At 39.8% G+C, this 24,552-nt stretch overlaps 1 pseudogene; it reads right to left on the bottom strand.

The window, feature by feature from the left end:
- Nucleotides 1-493: 493 nt before the first annotated feature.
- Nucleotides 494-24,552, bottom strand: part of LOC149174843 (BTB/POZ and MATH domain-containing protein 4 pseudogene) — a 26,595-nt pseudogene continuing 2,536 nt past the window's right edge.

Here is a 24,552-nt window from a genome sequence, read left to right as displayed (position 1 = left end):
ACGAGGTTTTTAACACAGGTGTTGACAGCATGGTTTTAATATTACCTCACCTGAATCTCATCAAAATAATTTTTCCAAATCCGTTTAAATAAAACATTTTAGATAACCCAATTGCCAACCATGAATCACCTCACCTCGTCAACGTGATGTAACATTGGTACAAGATGTGCACCACCTCTGGAAGATCCAGCAGGTCAGACCAAGATTAACAAATAAATGGGGCAATAAATTCAAATATCATTACGCATTAAAATGGCAGCGTAACTGTGTATTAACGTGATACACAAAACTGTATATCAAACCAGAGAGGCTGACTTACAGGATATATCATCAGCCTTCAAGATAACGTTCACAACGCTACAACAGTGTGATATATCATTAGTGTTCAAGATACCACAGCTCTCCAAACGTATTCAATCCACATTCACCGCACCATTAAAATTGATTCGGTTAGCTGGTTCGGATTCGTAACAACACCAATTTGCTTCTTCAACTAGACCGCAACACCCACTGTGCAATTTAATTTCAGGCAATCATCCTTGAGGTAATCGGATGTCTCTAATACAGCTTGTCTGAAGAACCGTTTGTAGCTCCACATGCTTCCTCGATACTTCAAAGTGTAAGGCCCGCTCTCGAGCGTCTTGTCAAAATGGCTATGGACCTTGTTCTTGCCCTTCCCGCTCTGATCCACCAACTTCAATTCGAACAGAGCGCAAATGTCAGTTCCCTCACTGGCCAATGCGATGAAAATGGAAACATACAGTGAATTGTCCTCTGCATTCTTGCCGTCAAGATAGAAATAAATAGTCCACTGGTAACCTCTCACCGTGAAGGTCTCGCTGGAAATGTGCAGATAATATGGCAGACAATGGCAGATAACACTTCAATGTTTAAATCAAAGGACCAATGTTACAAATTCAGGAATGCGCAGAGGCCATGGTCAGGATTACATTGCAGTCAGAGATACGTTCTTGCTAGGGCAGAGATGGTAGGTTTGAGCAAGGAGCATTTTTAGAAGGCAAGTGAATAAAAATAGCGCTGGAGAAATAACAGGTTGCAGCTAAAATTTAGCTGAGACAAGATTCATGAGAAAATATTCATGAAATTCATGGCAGAAATAACTTGCACAAAAAAGGCCATAAAAAAATGGCTCAAATTAATTATGCAGGGTAGGAATAAGCCCGCTCTGATACCATGTTAAACACACATGGGCAGCAATAGAATATGAAGGATAAAACATGAGAGTGCAATTTTTATTAACAACTGATATACATTTATAATACATATTGTGACCGTTGGGTTTCACATCCCAAGGCCTCTTGGACTCCTTTTGTCCATTCGGCTTCCACACTAATCCATTGAGGATTAGGTGTCCAACACCTTTCATTACAATGATGGAATTGAGCTATTAGCTAATTTCCACTAGGACCAGGCAAGCCACATTTAGGATCATATCCAGGAATGGAGGAGAAGGAAGAGGGTCATCAAAGTTGTTATTCTGTAAGAATCCCTTAAAGGATGGTTTCTTAAATCTTTACAACCTAAGATCTATAAGGATGTATTGCTCTCTGGTGTATTCACCAAAGAGCGGGCTATTTTTAGAGCCCAACAGCGAGAACTTATATATTGTCAATCTAGGGTTGTTCAGAAAATTTTTCTTGATGCTCCTAGGTCCAAGGTTGATTTAGCCAAGCCGAAGCCAGATCCCCATGCTGACAGGCTAGTCAGATCAATTGATGCTAATACGTCCAACCTGCTAAATGAATTGCAGTAGTTTTCAACACGACCAACTTGCTAAATCAATTGCAGCAGTTGTCTTTACAAACTGCTTCTTCTATGCAAGCATCACCATCAGTGCCTATGCCTTCTCAACCTTCATCTATAAATTTCATCCAAACTTCTAACCCCAAAGGAAACCAACAATCTGATGGGAAGAAGAAAGGATGAGGTAGGAAAAAGAATCAGGATGGGAAGGGTAATGCAAACAAACCCGGCAATGATGCTGGAGGGGGTAAAAAAGAGTCTAAGAAGAAAGTAAAATTTCCATGCAAGTTATGCAATGGAGATCATTTGACTCATCTTTTCCCTAAGATCCAAGATGCTCAGTGCTTATTAGTTCAGCAGGGGTCTTCTAGCTCCCAAGCTGTGCTAACTAACCCTTTTCCCCAAGGGTAGTAGTTACTTGTTGGTGCGAACTCTAGTACTGGTACCCCCGCTGGGGGAAACCAGGAAGGGGAAAATACATCAAATGTTTACATGATGAGTTCACATATTGATGTTGCTACACGGTCACATGATTATGGTGAATCATAATCGTCCAAGGCTAAGTCTACTCCTAATGTTTCAGAGCCACTCCATATCGAGAGGCCCATAGTTGAGTCTATACCTCAGATGTCGAAAGGCTCCGCAAAACGCTCGACCATTAACCCTAATGCTAAGGCAGCCCAGAACTACTCTATTTTAGAAGATCTGGCTCAGAGTCCTTGTGTTATGTCGGCATTAGAGGTACTCCAGTCGTGCCTTGCACAAAGGAGTGCATTGCTCACTATGATCGGAGTAGTTGATCCAAAAAACTCTCTTGTGCTTACATTTGATATGTCAAACATCAAGAAGAGACTCCCACATCATATGTCTTTTTAGATTAAGTCTACATATCAAAAGACCAATATATTTCGAACTATAGTCGATGAGGGAGCTTCCACATGTGTAATGTCAATATCATGTCGGAAGGCTATTGGAGTGCCTCAGGTTGTTCCTTTCCCTACTCTATTGACAACATTTGATGGTCATTCGGATAGATCACATGAGATTATTCCAGCCTTTCTCGTCTATGTTGGGGGCAAGGTTGTAAATATTAAGTAGAGATATTTGATGCAAATCTGGATTACAATCTCCTTTTAGATATAAATTGGATATACGAGATGGATGCCATTGCCTCATCGTTATTTCGCATCCTTTTTTTTCCTCATGAAAGGAGAATTGTAAAGGTTGATTAGATGGATTATTCTTGGGGTGACTCCCATGCATATTTTGAATCTACTGTTCCACTAGTGAACAATCCCAAGTAGCCTATAGAGAATTTAGGAGTTGGAATGTACTCGTCCTTAATGGGTACCTTCGATTTTCCTACTCCTATAGCTATAATTAATGTTATTTCATCCTCTAAGGCACCTTCTTGAAGAGAGTTCTTTAGAACTCATTATTTTTCATATCCTTGGCCCTTACACTCTTCTACCACCACATTAGATGAGGGGAAGGTAGGTGGAATGGCATGTCCTCTGTCTGCAGTAGAAATTTCTTATCAATCTATTGTTAACAATGCAGACTCCGATCCTACTTTTTCACTAGAGGAGATGGATGGGGATTTGGCTCCTGCTTGGACTCTATATTTGAATTCTACTGTGGATTGCTTAGATATTGTCTTGCCATCTAAAGAAGTAATTCTTAAAGAAATGACTGGTGTTGAAAGATTATGGAATGATTTGCATCATTGTTCATATTTTTTCCCTCATTTGCGAGAAGTAGAATCAAGTTTGTCCATTTATTCATCTACCAGTGATGTTCATGCAGTTTTAAACCCTTTGGCTCCAACACATTTTTCTACCAAAGGTAATATGTCTGTTATCTCACAAACTGTTCCAGTGAAGATCTCTAGGAATCCCAACATTATTGAAAATGTCTTCATTGGAGTTGACTGTTCCTCTAAATAGATTCAAACTTATACTAATCTCTTTAAATAGTTTCAATATTTGTTCACTTGGTCTTATGAGGAGATTCTTGGGATAGATCCATCTATAGTCTAGCATGAGATCAAAACTTACAAAAATGAAAAACCTATTCGTTAAAAACTTCGACGAATAAACCCTAGAAAAGAAATAGCTATCAAAGCTGAAGTTAAGAAGCTGCTTAAGGTGGGTTTCATATACCCCGTTCCTTTAACTGAGTGGGTCTCTAATCCAGTCCCCGTAGACAAAAAGAAAGGAACGATCCGTGTATGCATTGACTTTAGGGACCTAAATAAGGTTTGTCCTAAGGACAATTACCCCACGCCCTTTATTGATCAGATTATTGATGAATGTGCGAGTAATGAAATTTTCTCATTTATGGATGGATTTTATAGTTATAATCAAATTACTATCTGTCCATAAGATCAGCATAAGACAACTTTTATTTGTCCCTGGGGTACATTTGCGTATAAAAGATGCCTTTTGGTCTCAAAAGTGTTGGAGTTGCTTTTTAGCGGGCAATTTCATATGCTTTTCATGATATCAAGCATATTATCAAAGCTTATTTGGATGATTTAGCTGCTCATTCTCGAAAGAGAATAGATCATCCTAAACATCTTCGATTGATTTTTGAACGATGTCATTTTTATAAAATCTGGTTGAATCCGAATAAGTGTGTTTTCGCTGTCACATTTGGTCGATTGTTGGGATTCATTGTGTCGATTGAGGGGATTCATGTAGATCCCTTCAAGGTTGAGGAAATACTTCAGTTGCCTCCCCCGTCCTCTATATGTCAACTTCAGAGTCTCCAAGGAAAAGCAAATTTCTTGAGGAGATTTATAGCCAGTTATGTAGATATCACAAAAGTATTTATGCGATTGCTTAAGAAAGGGGTCTCATTTCTATGGGATGATTTCGTGCAACGCTTCTTGCATGCTTTGAAAAAAGCATTAACCTCTGCTCCTTTGTTGAGTCCACCTGATTATAGCAGAGACTTCCTTTTGTATCTCACTGCAACAAAATCAACTATTGGTATGGTTCTGGTTCAGGAAGATGATGCCTTATGTGAGCATGTAATCTATTATCTAATTCGAGGCTTAGTAGGTCCTGAACTGCGCTATTCTCCCATTGAGAAATTAGCTTTGGAAGCTATCCATTTTGTCCAATGGCTTAGACATTATATTGTGCTTCAAAAAAATTTCATCTTAGCAGCTGTCAATCCATTCCAGTTTGTTCTCAGTAGGCGAGTGATTGGGGGCAAATAGATAGATGGATTGTCATTTTACAAGAATTCGACCTCGAATTCATGTCGGCTATGTATAAGAAAACTTTAGTATTTGCAGAGTTGATCTCAGAGTTTCCGTGTGAGGAAGAAATCATTTATGAGGAAACTTTCCCTAATGAACATCTGTTTCTTATTTCCTCGCAAGATCCTTGGTATGGGGATATTATTATATATCTCTAGACTTCGAAGTTTCAGCTCTCTTTTTCCAAGGATGAATGTAGAAAATTGCATCACCTCGCTAAAAGCTATATTATTATAGGTGACACTTTATATCATCGCGGGGTTGATTCAATCCTTAGATGTTGTTTAACCTTAGAGGAAGTTGATTCTGTGCTTAATGATTGCCACAGTGGAGCTTGTGGTGGTCATCTATCTGGGCTTGCAACAACCCAAATTTTTTTTTGTGCAGGCTACTTTTTGCCTTCGATCTTCAAGGATTGTATTGAAGTGGTCAAGAGATGCCATCCCTGTCAGGTTTATACTCAAAAAATACACACACATCCAGCTTCACTTTTCCCTGTGATCACCATCGGCCCTTTCACGAAGTGGGGTATTGATTTTACTACTTGTAATTCACCTTCAGCAGGAAATCACAAGTATATCATCATAGTTGTAGACTACTTTACTAAGTGGGTTGAGGCTATGCCTACTTTCAAGAATGATGGTGAAACAATAGCCTTGTTTCTCTTTAATCAAGTTATTTCCCGGTTCGGTATTCCTAAAGAGATTGTCATTGACCATGGCAGTGATTTCCAAAATCAAATGATGTCTAAATTGGCTCTCAATTTGGGTTTCTGGCAAGAGCATTCATCTCCATATTATCCTCAGGCCAATGGGCAGGTTGAAGCCGTGAACAAATCCATCAAAATCATCCTGCAAAGGATGATTAACAAAGCTATATCCAATTGGCACATCATGTTATATCCAAAACTTTGGGCATACCGAATGTCAGTTAAGACTGCCATTGGTTTTACTCCCTTTCAACTAGTTTATGGGTTGGAATCCATTTTTCCTGTGGAATGTGAAATTCCTTCCCTTAAACTAGTTGTTGAACTTCTTCTCGATACTTCTAGTCTCGAAGAATGCCTCGTTCATTTGGAACATCTCAATGAGCAGCGTTGAGATGTCACCATAATCAACAAAGCTCATAAGAAGAGGGTAAAAACTCAATACGATAAAGTTGTTCGTCCTAGAAATTTTTCTGAAGGTGACCTTGTCCTGGTCTATGATCAAGACAAAGATGCCTTGGGGGCAGGCAAGTTTAAATCTATGTGGTACGGTCCCTTCATTGTCAAAAAAGTTTTGAAAAAGGGAGCTTATGAATTGATTGATTTTGAGGGAAACAAGTTGGTGGAGCCTAGAAATGGGCTCTACCTTAAGAAGTACTTTGCTTAGGCTTCAGCCTAGAATTTGCTTGATTATATATATTGTATCTTTGTGCATATCTATCTATCGATTTTTAGTGATGTCGATATTTTTGATCTTCTTTGGTAGGTATTGATGGATGATTTGATATATCTAGGGTTTTTCGATGGTGCCAGTAGACACACCTGGAACCTTGCTTCCACGGCTTGGGTGATTTACTACCCATGTGGCTAGTTTTTGGTTTTGAGAGGAGTATGTATCAGTCCCGCTTCAAATAATATCGCGAATATACTATTGTTATTAATTTACTATCTGAGGCAATATATCTTGGTATTGATTCGTTAGTAGTTTATTTGGATTCACAACTGGTGGTATCTCAACTGAATAACATCTATCAAGTAAGAGATCCTTATCTATATCGCCAATTTCTGAGAGTGCATTTATTACAAAGATCATTTGTTTATATCACATTTGTTAATATTCCACAATTAGAAAATTCATTTGCATATTCTATCACTAATTAAGCAATAGATTGGCATATAAATCATTCATCACATTAAAACATAAAAAATAATTGAAGTATCATTTGTATATATATGATCATCATGATAAACCATATATATATATAAATAGAATTTTTTGTCCAAAATAATATACAAAATCGAGACAAAATGTCCTACAAAATTAGGGCTTATGCCCATCATCATGTCTAATAAAAAAAGATTTGATCATCTATCTAGCGATCTTGCTCTGGATGAGTGGTAAGAAAGAAAGTGATGGAATTTTCCACTCGCCGAAATAGTCACACCCAATAACATGGTACTCCTACCACGTGTCAATGCATCTCCTTTGGTAGGTCCTCTATAGCCGCCATAGGTACTTGGTGAGTTAGCCTCACCAAGTTTCTTTGGACTGCATGGAGGGTCCTCTCAGTCTCTGTTGTGGCTCCTTCAACGTCTCTTCCTCAACACCTGTGTGGAGGAAGACCATCAAGTCTCATTGGTCCAACATTTGTGTCATGATCAATAATTTTGTAAGTGTTTTGTCTCATCAAAAAGATTTTTTGTTCATTTATACTTAAAATCCAGAAAAAATTCATAAAATTCAAATAAAAAATCATTTGTACTTACGGCACCCCATGCTGCATCTAGTGGCAACACTAGATCTGGATCTCCTCTGAAATCCATTTCAACATAAGGGTAGTCTTCGAGTGCAATGACATGTTGTTCCCACCAAAGGAAAAAATCCTCATCAAATGTAGTCCTAGGGACCTCATCGCCCCCTATTCGTTTCATTAAGTCAACCCACCTACCCATCTATGGATCTCTTAGGCTGTTGATGGTGGATAATACCTTGGGATGAAGCCTAGGTACTCTCTTAAAGAAGAAGCAACACAAGATGGTTTCATATCCAAAGTTCTTTGTCTAACCCTTCTAGATAGAAGTAAGTTTTTTTTTTCATATTGGCTAGTAGATGTGTGCACCAATCGAAGACTGTAGTGAGACAATCCACTACAAGACTCATTGAAACACTCAAAGCCTAATGTAAGTAGTAAAACCATTTACCCTGGCTATGGTAACAAGCAGGATTTTCATTGATAAACTCTCTACATGCTTGATTGGGATCTGGGTTCCAATCTTTTCAGTGTTTCCAGGAAAGTATATGCGTATGTAGTCTTCTACACTAAGACTACCTCTTTTCCTTCCTGTTGAGTGGACCCTCTCTCCCTCCAAGAAAGACCTGTAATGAAATAGATATCCTCTATTTCAATCCTCAGGGGCATCTGATCAATCGCAAAAGCATCATCTTCTGCACTCCACTAGTGGATTAACATCTCATGCAATTTGGTGTTTGCCTTCAGATTCGACATTTTGAAAAATTTCAACAATCTGCATCCTCGCAAGGCATCTAATGCATTTTGATCCTCCATTACTCTATTATCAATTGCACTATGCTCTCTTTCATGCTAAGTAATCGACATCCTGTAAAAAATGATATGTTTTGAATCATTAAAACCATGTTTTTCAATTTTAAATTCGAGCACATGCGGGTTCGTTATTAACACAGTTGCGTATAGGGATTTCCTATACGTAGATCACATGTATCCAACCCACGTGTACATAGAGCAAAAATTTTAAAAATAATTTCCCATGGTCAAATTTGTGACAAAACATCTAAAAAGCATTAAAACTTGTTAAAAGTTCAATTAGAAGGTTACCTGGAAGATTAGAAGCAGTTTGAATGGTTGAATTTGATGGAGGAAGCTTGCTTGGTTTTTTCTCCACAACTCCTTCACCCAATTTCTCAAAACACAAATGAGAAATTGTGAGTCAAAAAGTCCTTATATAGGTTGACAAATGAAAATTACTTTTTCTAAAGTTTATTTTTCTTTTTGTGGACTTTTTGACCTTTTGGCTTGGAGTGTTGGGATGGGTTGTTTTTACAGGATACTTTGGAGATTTTTTGAGAAATTGCTTCAGTTCCATGACTACAAACCCGTCATGGCAGGTATCATTTTCTTACTGGAATATAGGTTAGGGAATATCACTTTCCGTTGCATTTTGCATACTAGCCTCCATACTACGATATTTTTTCCATAGGGTCGACCCCATCATGTCTTGGTTCTACAACCATTTTCACTCACCGACTTTACAAAATCATGATATGATGGTAGAGCCAACCTTTACATGGGCATCTTAGTTAGATCCTCGCTAGCATATGTTTCCCATGCTGCTATATTGCATAGGCTCGGAAGTCTTCTTTAGTCCCGCCATGACTTGTGTGTTTAAGACTCATTCTCTTTCTTCTTCACTATCCTTCTGGCTCTATACACTAGAGGGTCCTTTGTGTTGAGTTGTATTGCTACATTGCATGTTGACTATTTGTACATTTTGACCTTAAGTCAGCTTCACTTGGACTCGTGTTTAAGCCACCTTTTGACAATGTCTTCTGCAAAATCAACCCTGCGATCACTTAGCCTCTACAATTTGACACCCTTTTACTCGTGGAAAGAACATTCCTTTGAGTGTCATTGACTAGTTTTCATCACCTTGCATTGAGCATAGGAATGTTCCCCTCCTAGGAACTAGTGCATCTATATTTGGACACTCGTTCTTTCCACTGTACTATAGCATTCTTTTATTCTTTTTTAGGCTTCATGAATATGAAAAAGAAAAAGAAATTATATATCCCAAAAATAGCGGGAACGAGACATTATTTCAATCATTAATGGTAGTTAGAGTCATTTGTGTCGCCCTTGAACAAAGCACTCAAAAAATAAGTCTTTCCTCCATTGGTATGGGCTTTAGTTTGACTTAGGAGAGCCTTAACCTTGTTATTGAGTCAATACTCCTATGATTGGTTATCTCTTCCAATCATATGGAGAGTTTGCTTATGCCTCCCGCATGACAAACTTATACAAAGTTATCATACGTTTCCATGTAGTCACATTTGATTCGTGCTTTTATTCAAGGGAAGTAAACTCGAGTCGGCCTCTTTGCGGTGTCCCTTGACCTATTTTTCAGTCAGCCATCCTTGGTTTTCATAGTCATGTTCGTTATCACATCAGCTATTTGGTCCTTTACTCATGCTGGTTTGAGAAGGTCTCCATTGACTTCTTGATGGCGTGCCTTGCTCTTATCAACTACAACAAATTGCTTTGAGGGCATATCTAGAGCCACACCCTAGTCCTATTTTCATTATTAATAGGTCACCTTGTGCTCAGCATCGATCAGTATCATGTGTCTTTGGGTGAGTAGTTTCCCTTGTGTTCGACGTCAGCTTTCATTATCACACATTGGGATTCGTGTAGTATCTTGGTTTCCATTTGACCCTATTAGTGGATTCCTCACCTTTGTGTCAGCTTTCATTATTGGTTGGTTCAAAGGATTTCTATTGTGCGCTAGCTACATCTTGTGTATGCCAGAAACATGCTTCAGTTGGGTTACTACATCTTTATTCATCCGGTACCTTCCACATTATTGGCCTGCGGGTTACACTTGCATTGGATTGATGAAGGATGCCTTAATGCCTTCCTTCTAGCGGATCTTTTCGCATCAACTTAAACTCATTGCTCTGGGAACAAGATCTAGAGTCCATTTGGCAGTACCTTAGGGTTTCTAGTCATTTGTGGCAGACTCCTTCGCTATCGACAGTGGGAAAACATCATTGTCTCATGATTGATAGATTCTTCTAAGTGTTCGACTACAACTCATTTATTCGCACTTGTTAGATTGTACTGGGTACCTTGACTCTCATCATCATTATCGGTGAGTAGTCTCATGTTTGTTAATGGTATACATCAATGACTGGTAATCAAATGATTTCTCACATGGTCGACTTCAGATCATTTATTCCCATTGTGTAGAAATGTACCATAGTGGTCGGTGAAGACCTCGGGTTTGCATCAACATTTCTTGGTTCACTTGTCAGATGCTCTTGTTTCTGCTAGTTGACACCGTCCACCTTATATTTTGCAGTTCCTTACATTGACATATTATATGTTGGCACCCGAGTTGCGTGTAGTGATAAGCTTTCTACTGCAGCATCATTGATTAGTTCTTTATATGTGATATTGAGACATGTACTTATATGGATATGATTAGATGATCCACTATGTATTTTTAGTTCCTTTATACTTGTATTCATATTGGATTCGCTTTTGTACTTGAAATGCGGACATGCTTTATTATTTATGAGCATGGGTATGTGTTGCAGATCCATTTAGGCACATCACTCCCAACATTCAGATCAATACTACTAGGGCTCATCAAACCCTAATATAGTTGCTACATGCCCTAGACAAGTCATCACTTTGAATGCCTCCTTCCCTAAAAGTTTCTTGGCTTGAATCCCTCCAGAAATGCCTCCTTGAGGGACTAGCGCAGGCTTGGTCAGGACACAGAATGCTACAGATCACCCTTGGCTTGAGGACAGTTCTATGAAGTGCACTCTTTCCCATTTAGGGCTGCACTGGTCTTCCTTAGGTAAAAAATCCCACCTTCGACTTGATTTTTCCCAAATTTCCTTCTATTTTTGCTTACTAAAAGATCAATGATTGTTGTGTCTCTGAAATCAATTTGTGTTTCCTTTGCTAGCCCTAGTTTGGCCTTGATATTTTAGTGTTTCTTAAATGATTTATTTATCACTATCAATTCATTGTCAAAGTTAGTTTATAGTCGATTAATCTTTGTTCAAAAGAAAGTGTCATAAAACTCTTCATTTCTTTCGAAAAGGAACTGTCATAAAGTCTTCGCTCTTGCAAAAAGATTGATTGATTGTATGTGCATTAGTTTCCTTTTGTTTATTTAAAACATTAAGGGAATTGAAAAGAAAAACTTGCATTGTGAATTGAAAATTTTTGAGTGTTCTCATAGGAATAATTTATGGAAATTGCATTAGATGCACTCTTTGTTCTTTGATTTAAAGAATCTGATTGCTCTATCCCTACTAGCTAAGGTTTTCATTGTTCAAATTGAATGAAAAGAATGATTATCATATTAGTTGCATTCTAGGAATTGCAAAGATATCACGTAGTGAACCTTGAAAGGAAAATTCTTAATCAAGATCAACTTAAAATTAACCTCAATTAACCTAATGGAACATTGTCACCTAATGCAAAACATTTAGAGGTTCTAGGCTAGAGACATGTTCCGGCGTCGTAAAACAAAGCATTTGTCGCTAACTTGTCTGCGATACATTTTGGGTGTGATACCTCATTCCACGTATATGAGTATATCATAGCTCGTCCACTTACCTTCGGGTATATAGGGTGATGTTACAGTACGTAAAGTATAAAGGAATGCTCTCATTGTGTAGTTTCGCATTAGACAACGCTCATACGGATTGGGTCTCCACGTACTTTCAGGTATGTATGGGAGAACAATGCTAGGTTGCTTTCCATCCTTAGGTAACCAAGTCGGCCGCCTTGTACACTGTGATACACTAAACACAACATTCAAGGAGATTGCCTGCCCATACTTCTCGGTTCGCTGGGAGGTATTCTGCAGTTCACAGTTCCTTGGTAAACCTTTTGCCTAAATTACCCCTTTTTGTTTATTTCTTTTTGCAATAAAATCAATTAGCAATTGTGGAGGAACATCAACCCTTACCTCGTCGTTCACGGAGGACAGCAAGGAAACCACCTTTACGACCCGAAGCTACACCTATCCGGTCAAAGCGGTCTCATTTGACTGAATCCAGTACTTCACAAACTTCTGGTTCTTCATCTGAATTACTAGAAACACCTGTACTGGTAAGTATTATGACCCCAGTTACTCCTACAATTGTTGGTACATATGTTACTGAAGTGGAATCTCCACAATTACCTGATGACACTAGAACTAAATCTAGTGAAATGGTGACCCAAGTTGTTCAACAACAAGTTGATTCTCAACCCGAAGTTGTTCAACAAGAAATTACTTATGAACCCGAGTCTGTTCAAATAGAAGTTGATCCTGAACCTATCAGTGTTTAATCAAAAGTTACTTCTGAACCAGAAGTTGTTCAAGAAGCCCAACCTGAACCTGTTCTTTTACCATAACACTTGGATCTTGAGGTTGAACAATCAAAAGTTGTTACCATATCGAAAGAAGATTGACTAGTACATCCTCAGACATCTGTAACTGTCGAAACTTCCTCTTTACCTGAGGAACAAATATCAGAAATCTATTACGAATCTGATGGAGAAATCCTTCCACCTAGGTTGATTTCAATAGAAGAGGAAACTGAGGTAGAAACACCCAGAACTTCATTCCATTTTGGAACTGGACTTTATCTTTATCCTCATACTCCTCATTTTACTGCTCCTTTTGATCTTGATTACTTTCAGATGCCCGTTTATTTGTTTAGGAAATTTATTTGGACATTTTACTATGGTATAGTCAACATCCCAGACTGTACCATTTGTTACAGCTACGGCAGAATATTCTATCGCAACCTCTTCGATGTTTACTATGACACATGAGTCACATTTATATGGTGTTTCGTCCATGCCATCGGGTTACCAATCTTTATATGGAACCAACTCAGGTGTTGCTTCTAGCCCTTGGTCTTCACCAATGTCCTCTTCTGGAATTTTATCTAGTTCCTCATTAACAGATACCGAATAGTTGGACCCATCAAGTCAATATCAAGCTGGTTCATGATTAAGATTTAAACGCGAATGTAATAAAATACAGAGATAGCCATAAAGATAGATATGGAGCAGAAATAATACTTCATTAATGTAAAATACTGAAATATGCTTACAAACAAAAATGGAAATAAACCAGCTAGGGCGATGGTAGCTTATCTCTGAGAAGAGATGTGGTGGCTACATGCCTCTGAATTGTGTTACAATGAGGCTCGAAGGCCTATTTATTGTTGAGAAACAATGGAAAACCCTTAACACCCCAAAACCTAACCCTAGAAGATGAAACGCCAAACTGTGGGCCCTGTTTGGGAAATTGGTACATCAATTTCTTGGGGTCGTAACTTTGGAATATGATCTCCGTTTGACATGTACAATAGCTTGTTAGAAAGATCTATTCGAGAACTACCACTTTGGGAAGGGAAAAATTGGTCCAAGGACCCATGTTGCCTCCCGATTTCCCAGAAAACGTCGTTTAGGGCCTCAAAACGGCTTTGGAAGTTCAGGACCCGAAAAAGTGCTAAAAATAGTAAATTGTGCTACATTTTAGGAAACTGAGAAATTGAAAGAGATAGTTGTGGGGGTCCAAATGGGATAGGTGGGTGGCCACCAACATCCACCTGGATCATTCCTCCACCCTTAGGAAGAAATGGTCCCCATTACATTGAGTTCCTCCCTGGGATGAGGAAGCTTTTGCTGAGCTAGGTTGCTGGTGAGCTGTTCTGTAATCTCTGATGTGTCCAGTAATGGTGGGAAGCATGGTTGACGATGGTCCACATTGAACACTTGGTGCAGGGAAAGGAATGGAGGAATGTTGTGCTCCAAAGCATTGTTTCCCACAATGTTGGTACTGTTGTAAGGACCATGTCGACGTGGTCAGAGCTTCTAATGGGCTCTTATAAGGCGTTCTTTCTACAGATGTAACCAAAATTTATTCCCTCCTGAAACTTGTGTGGTACCCCTGTAGGTGAGGAGAAGTTGTTTCTATGTTCTTTCATGACTGTATCCCTCTAATGCTACTGTTGTGTGGAGGAAACCTTCATGGGCTCATGGATGTGGTGACAATCCTCCCCTTACTTTGGGAGTGAACTAGACAGATGAATTTCCTAATCTGGGAGATGAGCTTGCTACCTTTCTTAATAGAGATCAAAGAGGTGGTGGTAGGTGGGGCTACCTCTGGTATCCTGTATAATGAATTATCCAAAGAAATAATGACAGCGCGAGGCCTTGACTCATACACAGCATGTCACCTCCACAAGTATGGCTGGCCTAATAATACATCACAACATCACACAATACCTCGTCTGTGAAGGGCTTGATGCTGTAGGGAAGGCAGCACTGTTGGCGAACTTTGAGATCTCGTCCTTTGTGAAGCCACCCGATACTGTATGGCTGCGGGTGTGGTGTAGTCGATAGGCCCAACTGCTTCACGATCTCTACTGAAATGAGGTTCTTTTGGCTGCCACTGTCGACAATGAATTGCAGCGGTGAACCCTTCACCCACATCTGTGAGTGGAAAAGACATTCCCCTCCTCTGGATCTTTGGGTTCATTCTTCTGGATCTTGGTAGTGGCAATAGTGGTGTTGGGCTTCGCATCAATGATCCACTTCCCTTTGCCATTCCCCTTGTCGGGTTTTGGCTCAGGGTCAGAACATGCATCTGATTTGGAAGCCTTCAACTCGGACACCAACGACTGCTTGGTTCAACACTCACTTGTGTTATGAGTGGGACTCTTGTGGAACTCACACCACTTTCCTGTGTCCTTCTTCGGCTTCGTGGTGTTGTTCTTTTCTTGCGGCTCTGATGGGTTGTCTTGGGTCATCCTGCCTTGGCTTTGTCCTTTGGGCTTTGGATTCGCAGATCCAAAGTCTCGCTTCTTCTGTTTGAACTTTTGCTCGATTTTGACAGCGTATTGGTACACCGTGCCGAGCAAGGAGATGTTCAGGAACTCCATCTATTCCTAGATGTATCTGTGTAGGCAGCCACGGTATTTGAGTACCAAATGCAACTCAGAGTCCTTGATACCCAACTGTGTGTGAAGGGTATGAAAAATGTTTGTGAACTCTAGTACATCTTGGTCCCTTCCCTACCACAGTGTGGTCCATTTGATGTATTTGTCCTCATAGCTTTTGACAGGGTCGTACTTTTCTTTGGCGGCATTCCAGAATGAATCCCAAGTGGGTGTGACTGAAAATAGTGAGCCTGTACTTTCATTCTTCTACTCGTAGTAGGTTTCCCACCAGTCCTTGATGTGGGGGCTGCTTTGAGAAGAGCAAAAAAATCTCTTCCTGAATAAAAAATTCATGAATAGAAAAATACCCATCTAGCAGATTTAACCATTTATCTATGGCATCAGCATCTATTTGACCCTCGAAGATGGGGATTTCAAAATTAACTTGTACCTTAAATGGTGTGGTGTTTCTAGAGTAGCTGTTGGAAGCTAATGCGTCGCCTCTGGGTAGCTACTGAAGGATCTTCACAAAGTAATCCATAATTGTGTTCCTTTGCTGCTCGAGGGCTTCTTCGAGCAAGATTTTGATAGGATCTCTCGCCCCCTCATATTTCTTCTCATCCACCATGGGAGGCCGTTAGGATTTGCGAGGCTGGTCTTGCAAAGGTTCGACCAATTCAAGCCCTAGCTCCTTATATCCTGACCTTGTTGGGGACATGCAAAGAAAAACAGAGAAAAAGCAGACTGCTCTGATGCCACTGATCCAGATTTAAATAGGAAAGCAATAAAATATAGAGATAACCATAAAGATAGATATGTAGCGGAAATAATACTTCATTTCATTAATGTAAAATACTGAAATATGCTTACAAACAGAAATGGAAATAAACCAGCTAGGGCGATGGTAGCTTATCTCTGAGAAGAGATGTGGTGGCTACATGCCTCTGAACTATGTTACAATGAGGCTCAAAGGCCTATTTATTGTTGAGAAACAATGGAAAACCCTTAACATCCCAAAACCTAACCCTAGAAGATGAAACACCAAATTGTGGGCCCCGTTTGGGTAAATTGGTACATTAATTTCCCGGGTCGTAACTTTGGCATACGATCTCCATTTGATGCGTACAATAGCTCGTTAGAAAGATCTATCCAAGCACTACCACTTTGGGAAGGGAAAAATCAATCCATGGACCCATGTTTCCCCCATATTTCCCAAAAAACGTCGTTTAGGGCCTCAAAACAACTCCAGAAGTTTAGGACCCAAAAAGGTGCTAAAAATAGTAAACTGTGCTACATTTTAGGAAACTGAAAAAATGAAAGAGACAGTTGTGGGGGTTGAAATGGGATAGGTGGGTGGCCACCAAAATCCACCTGGATCATTCCTCCCCCTTAGGAAGCAATGGTCCCCATTGCATTGAATTCATCCCTGGGATGAGGAAGCTTCTGTTGAGCTGGGTTTCTAGTGAGTTGTTCTGCAATCTCTGATGTGTCCAGTAATGGTGGGGAAGCATGGTCAACGACGGTCCACATTGAACACTTGGTGTAGGTGAAGGAATGGAGGAATGCTGTGCTCCAAAGCATTGTTTCCCACAACCTTGGTATTGTTGTAAGGACCATGTTGGCGTGGTTGGAGCTTCTGATGGGCTCTTGTAAGGCGTTCTTTCTGCAGATGTAACCAGAATTTATTACCCTCCTGAAGCTTGTGTGGTACCCCTGTAGGTGAGGAGAAGTTGTTTCTTGTTATTTCATGACCGTCTCCCTCTGTTACTACGGCTGCGTGGAGGAACCCTTCGTGGGGGTCATGGATGTGGTGACGATCTTCCCCTTACTTTGTGAGTGAACCAGACAGATGAATTTCCTAATCTGGGAGATAATCTTGCTGCCTTTCTTAGTAGAGATCAAAGAAGTGGTGGTATGTGGGGCTACCTCTGGTATCCTGTATAATGAATTATCCAAAGAAATAATGACAGTGCGAGGCCTTGACTCATACACAGCATGTCGCCTCCACAAGTATGGCTAGCCTAATAATACATCACAAACATCCAGAGGTGTAACATCACACAATACCTCATTTGTGAAGGGCTTAATGCTGTATGGAAGGCGACACTGCTGATGAACATTGAGATCTCGTCCTTCGTGAAGCCACCCAATACTGTACGGATGTGGGTGTGGTAGTCAGTATGCCCAACCACTTCACAACCTCTGTTGAATTGAGGTTCTTTTGGCTGTGACTGTAAACAATGAATTGTAGCGGTGAACCCTTGACCCACATTTGTGAGTGGAAAAGACGTTCCCTATCCTTTGGATCTTCGGGTTCATTCTTATGGATCTTGGCGGTGGCAACAATGGCGCTGGGCTCTGCATTAATGATCTACTTCGCTTTGCCATTCCCCTTGTCGGGTTCTGGCTCAGGGTGGGAACATGCATCTGATTCGGAAGCCTTCAACTCGGCCACCAGCGATTGCTTGGTCCGACACTCACTTATGTTATGAGTGGGACTCTTGTGGAACTCACACCACTTTCCTGTGTCCTTCAACTTCGTGGTGTTGTTCTTTTCTTGCGGCTTCGACAGGTTGTCTTGGGTCACCCCACCTTGGCTTTGTCCTTTTGGCTTCGGATTTCCAGATCCAAAGTCTTGCTTCTTCTGTTTGAAATTTTGCTCGATTTTGATAGCATATCGGAATGCTGTGCCATGGTATTTAAGTACCAAATGCAGCTCAGAGTCATTGATACCCAATTGTGTGCGAAGGGTATGAAAAATGTTTGTGAACTATGGCACATCTTGGCCCCTTCCCTGCCGCAGTGTGGTCCATTTGATGTATTTGTCCTCATAGCTTTTGACAGGGTAGTATTTCTCCTTGACGGCATCCCAGAATAAATCCCAAGTGGGTGTGACTGAAAATATTGAGCCCGTACTTTCATTCTTCTGCTCGCAGTAGGTTTCCCACTAGTCATTGATGTGGGGGGCTGCTTTGCGAAGAGCAAAAACAATCTTTTCTTGACTTGAAAATTCATGAACAGAAAAATACCCATCTAGTAGATTTAAGCATTTATCTATGACATCTACGTCTATTTGACCCTAGAAGATGGGGATTTCAAAATTAACTTGTACCTTAAACGATGTGATGTTTCTAGAGAAGCTTTTGGAAGTTGATGCGTCGCCTCTGGGTAGCTGCTGAAGGATCTGCGCAAAGCTATCCATCATTGTGTTCCTTTGCTGCTCAAGGGCTTCTTCGAGCAAGACTTTGATAGGATCTCTTACCCCCTCTTCTTTCTTCTCATCAGCCATGGGAGGCCGTTGGGATTTGCGAGGCTAGTCTTGCAAAGGTTCGACCAATTCAAGCTCTAGCTCCTTATATCCCGACCTCGTTGGGGACATGCAAAGAAAAACAGAGAAAAAAAGACTGCTCTGATACCAATGATCTGGATTTAAATAGGAATGAAATAAAATACAGAGATAACCATAGAAATAGATATGCAACAGAAATAATATTTCATTTCATTAATGTAAAATACTGAAATATGCTTACAAACAGAAATGGAAATAAACCAGCTAGGGCGATGGTAGATTATTTTTGAGAAGAGATGTTGTGGCTACATGCCTCTGAACTGTGTTACAATGAGGCTCGAAGGCCTATTTATTATTGATAAATAGTGGAAAACCCTTAACATCCCAAAACCTAACCCTAGAAGATGAAACACCAAATTGTGGGCCCCGTTTGGGTAAATTGATACATCAATTTCCCGGGGTTGTAACTTTGGCATACCATCTCCGTTTGACGTGTACAATAGCTCGTTAGAAATATCTATCCAAGCACTACCACTTTGGGGAGGGAAAAATTGATCCATCGACGCATGTTGCCCCCAGATTTCCCAAAAAATGTCATTTAGGACCTCAAAACGGCTCCAAAAGTTTAGGACCCGAAAAAGTGCTAAAAATAGTAAACTGTGCTACATTTTAGGAAACTAAAAAACTAAAAGAGACTGTTGCGGGGGTGCAAATGGGATAGGTGGGTGGCCACCAACATCCACCTGGATCAGTTCATTTGGTTACCATCCTATGTATCCACTTTACACTGGACTACCCCCATACGGAGAACAATATGCACAATCTCCTTATCCTCCATTTTCTGGGGGCAACCATATGTCGATATGCCGTCGTCTTTAGGTCAGCCTGGAATGACTATCTGTCAGTGGCAGCCAACAATGCTCGTTCAACCTAGACTTGTGTATCCATCACAACCTATGCAATTTGTCTCATCCATTCCAACTACGCCTGTTGTTACCGCTTTACCACAATCACAAGCTCAGATTGTTGCATCTCAACCTGTGCAAGTTGGTCCTTCAACCTCAGACCCCCAAGTTTCAGGTTTACAGATTCAACCTTCTCAGGCAGTTTTACAACAACCACTTGTGCCTAGAGTCCAACAACCTCAAGCAAGTTTACCTTTTATTGGAATGACTCAAACTTACACTGGTTTAGTATATTCACAACCCGTTAAGCTTACATTCGTGGGAAACAACCGTTAAATCAAAAACCGTTGTATCAACAACAACAACAGTTGCTTCAACAGCCTTGGCAACCCCAATATCAACAAAACAAATTCCAGAAATACGAACTTCATCTTGGACTTGGTCAAAAAGCCTATGCTAGGTTTGGTCAACAACAAGTTTACCCAGGTCCTGGTCAACAAGCCCATGCCAGGTTTGGACAACAACAAATGTATCCTGGTGCTCAACAACAACCTTACACTAGATTTTCTTAGCAAACTTACCCTTATCAAGGTTACTAGCAGTAGATGCCTTATGCTGGTATGCAAAGGCCTATTACCTAGGCAATCCCATCTTACCTTGGATATGCTCAACCTGACCTTAATAGACAATTGACTTTTGTTGCAACACTCGAATTACCAGATCTAAAGCAGCTCACCAATGACCCAATTCTTTATTCACCTTGGTGGCCAGTGATTCCTCATAAAGTACCTTTTGATATTCCAAAATTCAATGGAAACCCTAGAGAAGACCCGTCGAACCATGTCATGACTTTTCATTTATGGTGTTCATCAAACTCCTTGAATGATGATTCAGTTAGACTACATCTTTTCCAGAGAATGCTTATTGGTCTGGCTACAAAGTGGTACATTGAGTTACCACGAGCTTCTTTGATAACTTTACAACCTTAGTTACCATGTTTTTAACCCACTTTCGGTTATCCATCTGATATGGAACTGGAACGGAACTATTAACCAAATTTAAACAGACTACTGCTACTCATATCTCTGATCATATTCATGAGTGGCATCGTCGTCGTCAAATGGTTAAAACTTATGTTCCTGATTAGCTTTTAGCTGAGTGGTTTATAAAATCCTTGTTTCCATCTATCATCGAGGATGTGGTGAAAGGTGGAGATGTCACCGAAGAGTAAGTAATTACTCGTGCCCAATATTTGGACTTGATTTAGACACAGTCTAGCACACTCTATGACAAGATCCTGAATGCACCTCGACTATATTTCAATGTTCCTCCACCACCATCAAGTAAGGACTCTCATGCTGATGATGATGTGATTGGTTCTTCGAGCAAACAAATGGGAAGTAGACCATTTGGTCAAACACTTTCCATTTCCAATCAAAATTCAAATGTATCTGATAACACTCTTGTTTTTGAAATTAATGTCATGTCATCTGACAAAGGCAATAATGAAAAGCAACCAAGAAGCAAGAAGAAGGGGAAAAACAGGAAGAAACAAAATAATTCCCCTCAAGAGAAATCATCTGATTCCTCTCCTTCGGCTAGGAAACCTCGTTACCCATGTTTAATTTGTAACTATGAGCACTTTACGCGAGATTGTCCTCACTGCTCCGAAGTCTCAAAGCTTCTTAAGACTTCCGGTACATCTGTAGTGTTTACTGATTCTTTTCCGAACCCAAAGACACATATGGTTGCTATAGACCATGCTTCCACTTCCCAAGTGCTTATGCTATCCGCCTCTAAGCTGAAAATTGATATTTTGGTGTCAACACGAAGTAAAGATTATGGAAATCAACCATCATTGTCGAATAACCAGGTTGATCAACCTAATCCTTTGACTTCGACTTTGTCTGATCCTATTCCACCACCTATTGCACCAGAGTTAACAATAAAACCACCTAAGGGAGTTGTACATAAATCAACATTTAACCCTTGAGCTTGAGTTGCACAAAACTATAACATAGTAGAAGATTTGGCTCAGTCACCTTCTGCTATGTCGACACTTGAGGTGCTTCAAAATTGTCCCTCCCAAAAGTAGGCTTTGTTGTCAGAAATTGGTGGAATCGATCCAACTGATTCCAATCTTGTGGTTTTCAACCATGCAGGTTATACGCCACAGTTACCAACACAATTAGCATTCCTGATTCAAGTAAATGCCTTGAATAAACTTATTCACTGAACCATTATTGACGAGGGGGCATCTACTTGTATTATGTCTATGAATTGCTAGAAAACACTTGGCTCACTACCTTTGTCATGTTCACCAACAATGTTAAAAGCTTTTGACGGTCGCACATATACGCCTTGTGGAATCTTGAGTAATTTGCAAATTGAACTAGGGGGAAATAATAACTGTTGAAGTTGAGGTTGTTGACGGACCCCTTGACTACAACATTTTGCTAGGAATACCGTGGGTTTAAGCTATGGCTGATGTGGTTTCAACATACTTTCGTACAATTGCATCCCCCCATAAGGGCAGAATCACAGTTATCGATCAACTCTTCTTCTTCACCTCTAGTTCATAGGCTACTAGAAGCATTCTATTAGTTCATGTACCTCGCCATCTCTTTAAAACATTGGTGTAGTTCTCTTCGACGATTCTTCCCTAATGGGTAATTTTTCACTACTATCACCATCAAACATGGCAGAAGTGGCAAAAGTTGAGACTTGCAACATGATATCTTCTACTTCATCTGATTTAAGGAAGATTACCAATAGTTCTGAAGTTGATAGTAGTAATGAAATCATGCCACTAAGCCCCATTGAGCTTGCATAGCAATCAATCTTTCTAGCTTGCACGGCAAACCCAAATCCATCTTCATCAATTGTATGGGTAGATCATTCATTAGAATATGGTACTTCCTCCGATCATTTTTCACATATGTTTTCTACTTGATGAAGGAATCATCCAATCAATGATGATAGAAGAAGAACCATGGGAAGATTATCATCATCGTTCCCATCTTCCAAATCACATAGAATATTTTTCAAATGAACTTAATCACCCTTCAGTTGTTGATTTCCTTTCGAATTCTGTTTTTATAGATACAATAGATTCCAAGCGAAACTTTTCAAATATCGAAGAAACTATTTCTATCAATATTTCGATGAAACCTAAAGTGTAGAAAACATTCATGTTGGAAAATCTTGTTCTCCATCAAAAATTGATATTTACTATGCTCTCTTTCATGAATTCTGAGATATAATTGCATGGTTATGAGGAGATGCCAGGAATTGACTCTAGTATAGTTGAACATGAAATTAAAATGTATCCTGATGTCAAACCAGTGTGACAACACCTCCATCCAGATCAAATAAAGAAGGTTGTTGCCATTAAAATAGAGGTTGAAAAACTTTTGCATGTTGCTTTCATATACCCTATTCCTCTTACTGATTGGGTCCAATATTGTTCCTGTCATGAAGAAACAAGGGACAATACGCGTGTGCGTCGATTATAGGGATGTTAATCAGGCTTGTCCAAAAGAAAATTATCCCACTCCCTTTATTGAACAGATTATTGATAAATGTGCCAGATGTCAAATATTTTTCATTCATGGATGGTTTTTTCTGGCTATAATCAGATCAATATCTTCCCAAAGGACCAATCTTAAACTGCTTTTATTTGTCTGTGGGCACATTCGCTTACAGGAAATTCCAATTTGGTTTGAAGAATGTAGGGGAAAATTTTCAGAGGCAATGAACTATGCTTCCATGACATCAAACATACTTTTCAACCATATCTTGATGATTTACTTGCTCATTCACGAAAGCGGACTGATCGCCTGCAACATTTGAGAGCTATATTTTTACGGTGTCGACACTACAAAATATGACTCAATCCACACAAATGTGTGTATTGTGTTGGTTCTGGTTTTTGCTTGGTTTCATAGTGTCTAAGGAGAGAATTCGACTCGACCCACTTAAGTTTCATGCAATTCTTGACTTGCCTCCACCTTCCAGTCTACTACAACTACAAACACTCCAAGGGAAGGCTAACTTTCTGAGGAGGTTCATTCCAATTATGCTAAAATGGCTAAAGGATTTACTCGTCTATTGAAAATGTGAATAACCCTTCCATTGGTATCAGGTTGCATAAGCTTCCTTTGATGCTCTTAAAGATACCTTGATTAGAGCCTCATTAATGTATTCCCTGAATTATCAAAATGACTACTTCATGTATCTCGTCGCTGCAGATACAACCATTGGAATGGTTTTAGTCCAAGAAGAAGATGGGATTGAACATCTGATATATTAATTGAGCCGCAATCTCAATGATACAAAGTTAAGTACTCTTATGTAAAAAGTTTGATCTGGTTGCTGTTCAAGCTGTACAGAGATTTTGCCACTATATCCCTCTCCGAAAGACCATTGTCATTTTGAATTGCAACCCTATGACATATATTTTGTCATGTCAATTGCTAGGGGGAAAATACTCAAAATGGATTGTCATTTGCAGGAATTTGATTTGGAATTCATCAAATCCAAATCAAATAAATCTCTAGTTTTCACCGAGCTTCTTTGTGACCTTCCCACGAATACCATTGATTAAACATTAGAACCATCAATTCTGGATGAGTCTTTGCTCCTAATTTCGTCATCTAACCCATGGTATGGAGAAATATTGATGTATCTCCGGACCAAAACTTTCTGGCCTAATACCTCTCATTCCAACAACGACATATCCGATACCAAGCCAAATATTATCTGATTATTAGTGACACTCTTTACTGTTGTGGTATTGATATTATTTTATGGAGGTGCCTCACACATGAGGAAGCCGAGAAAAGTTTTGAATGATTTCCATTCAGGTGCTTGTGTGGACACTTATCTGGTTATGCTATCGCG

The sequence above is a fragment of the Pinus tabuliformis genome, chromosome 4_1, assembly GCF_031772625.1.
Source record: "Pinus tabuliformis cultivar Carrire ecotype Pingquan chromosome 4_1, CPIR1, whole genome shotgun sequence".
Classification (NCBI taxonomy): domain Eukaryota; kingdom Viridiplantae; phylum Streptophyta; class Pinopsida; order Pinales; family Pinaceae; genus Pinus; species Pinus tabuliformis.
The sequence above is the reverse complement of the archived record's forward strand: the minus strand, read 5'-3'. Positions and strand labels throughout refer to the sequence as shown.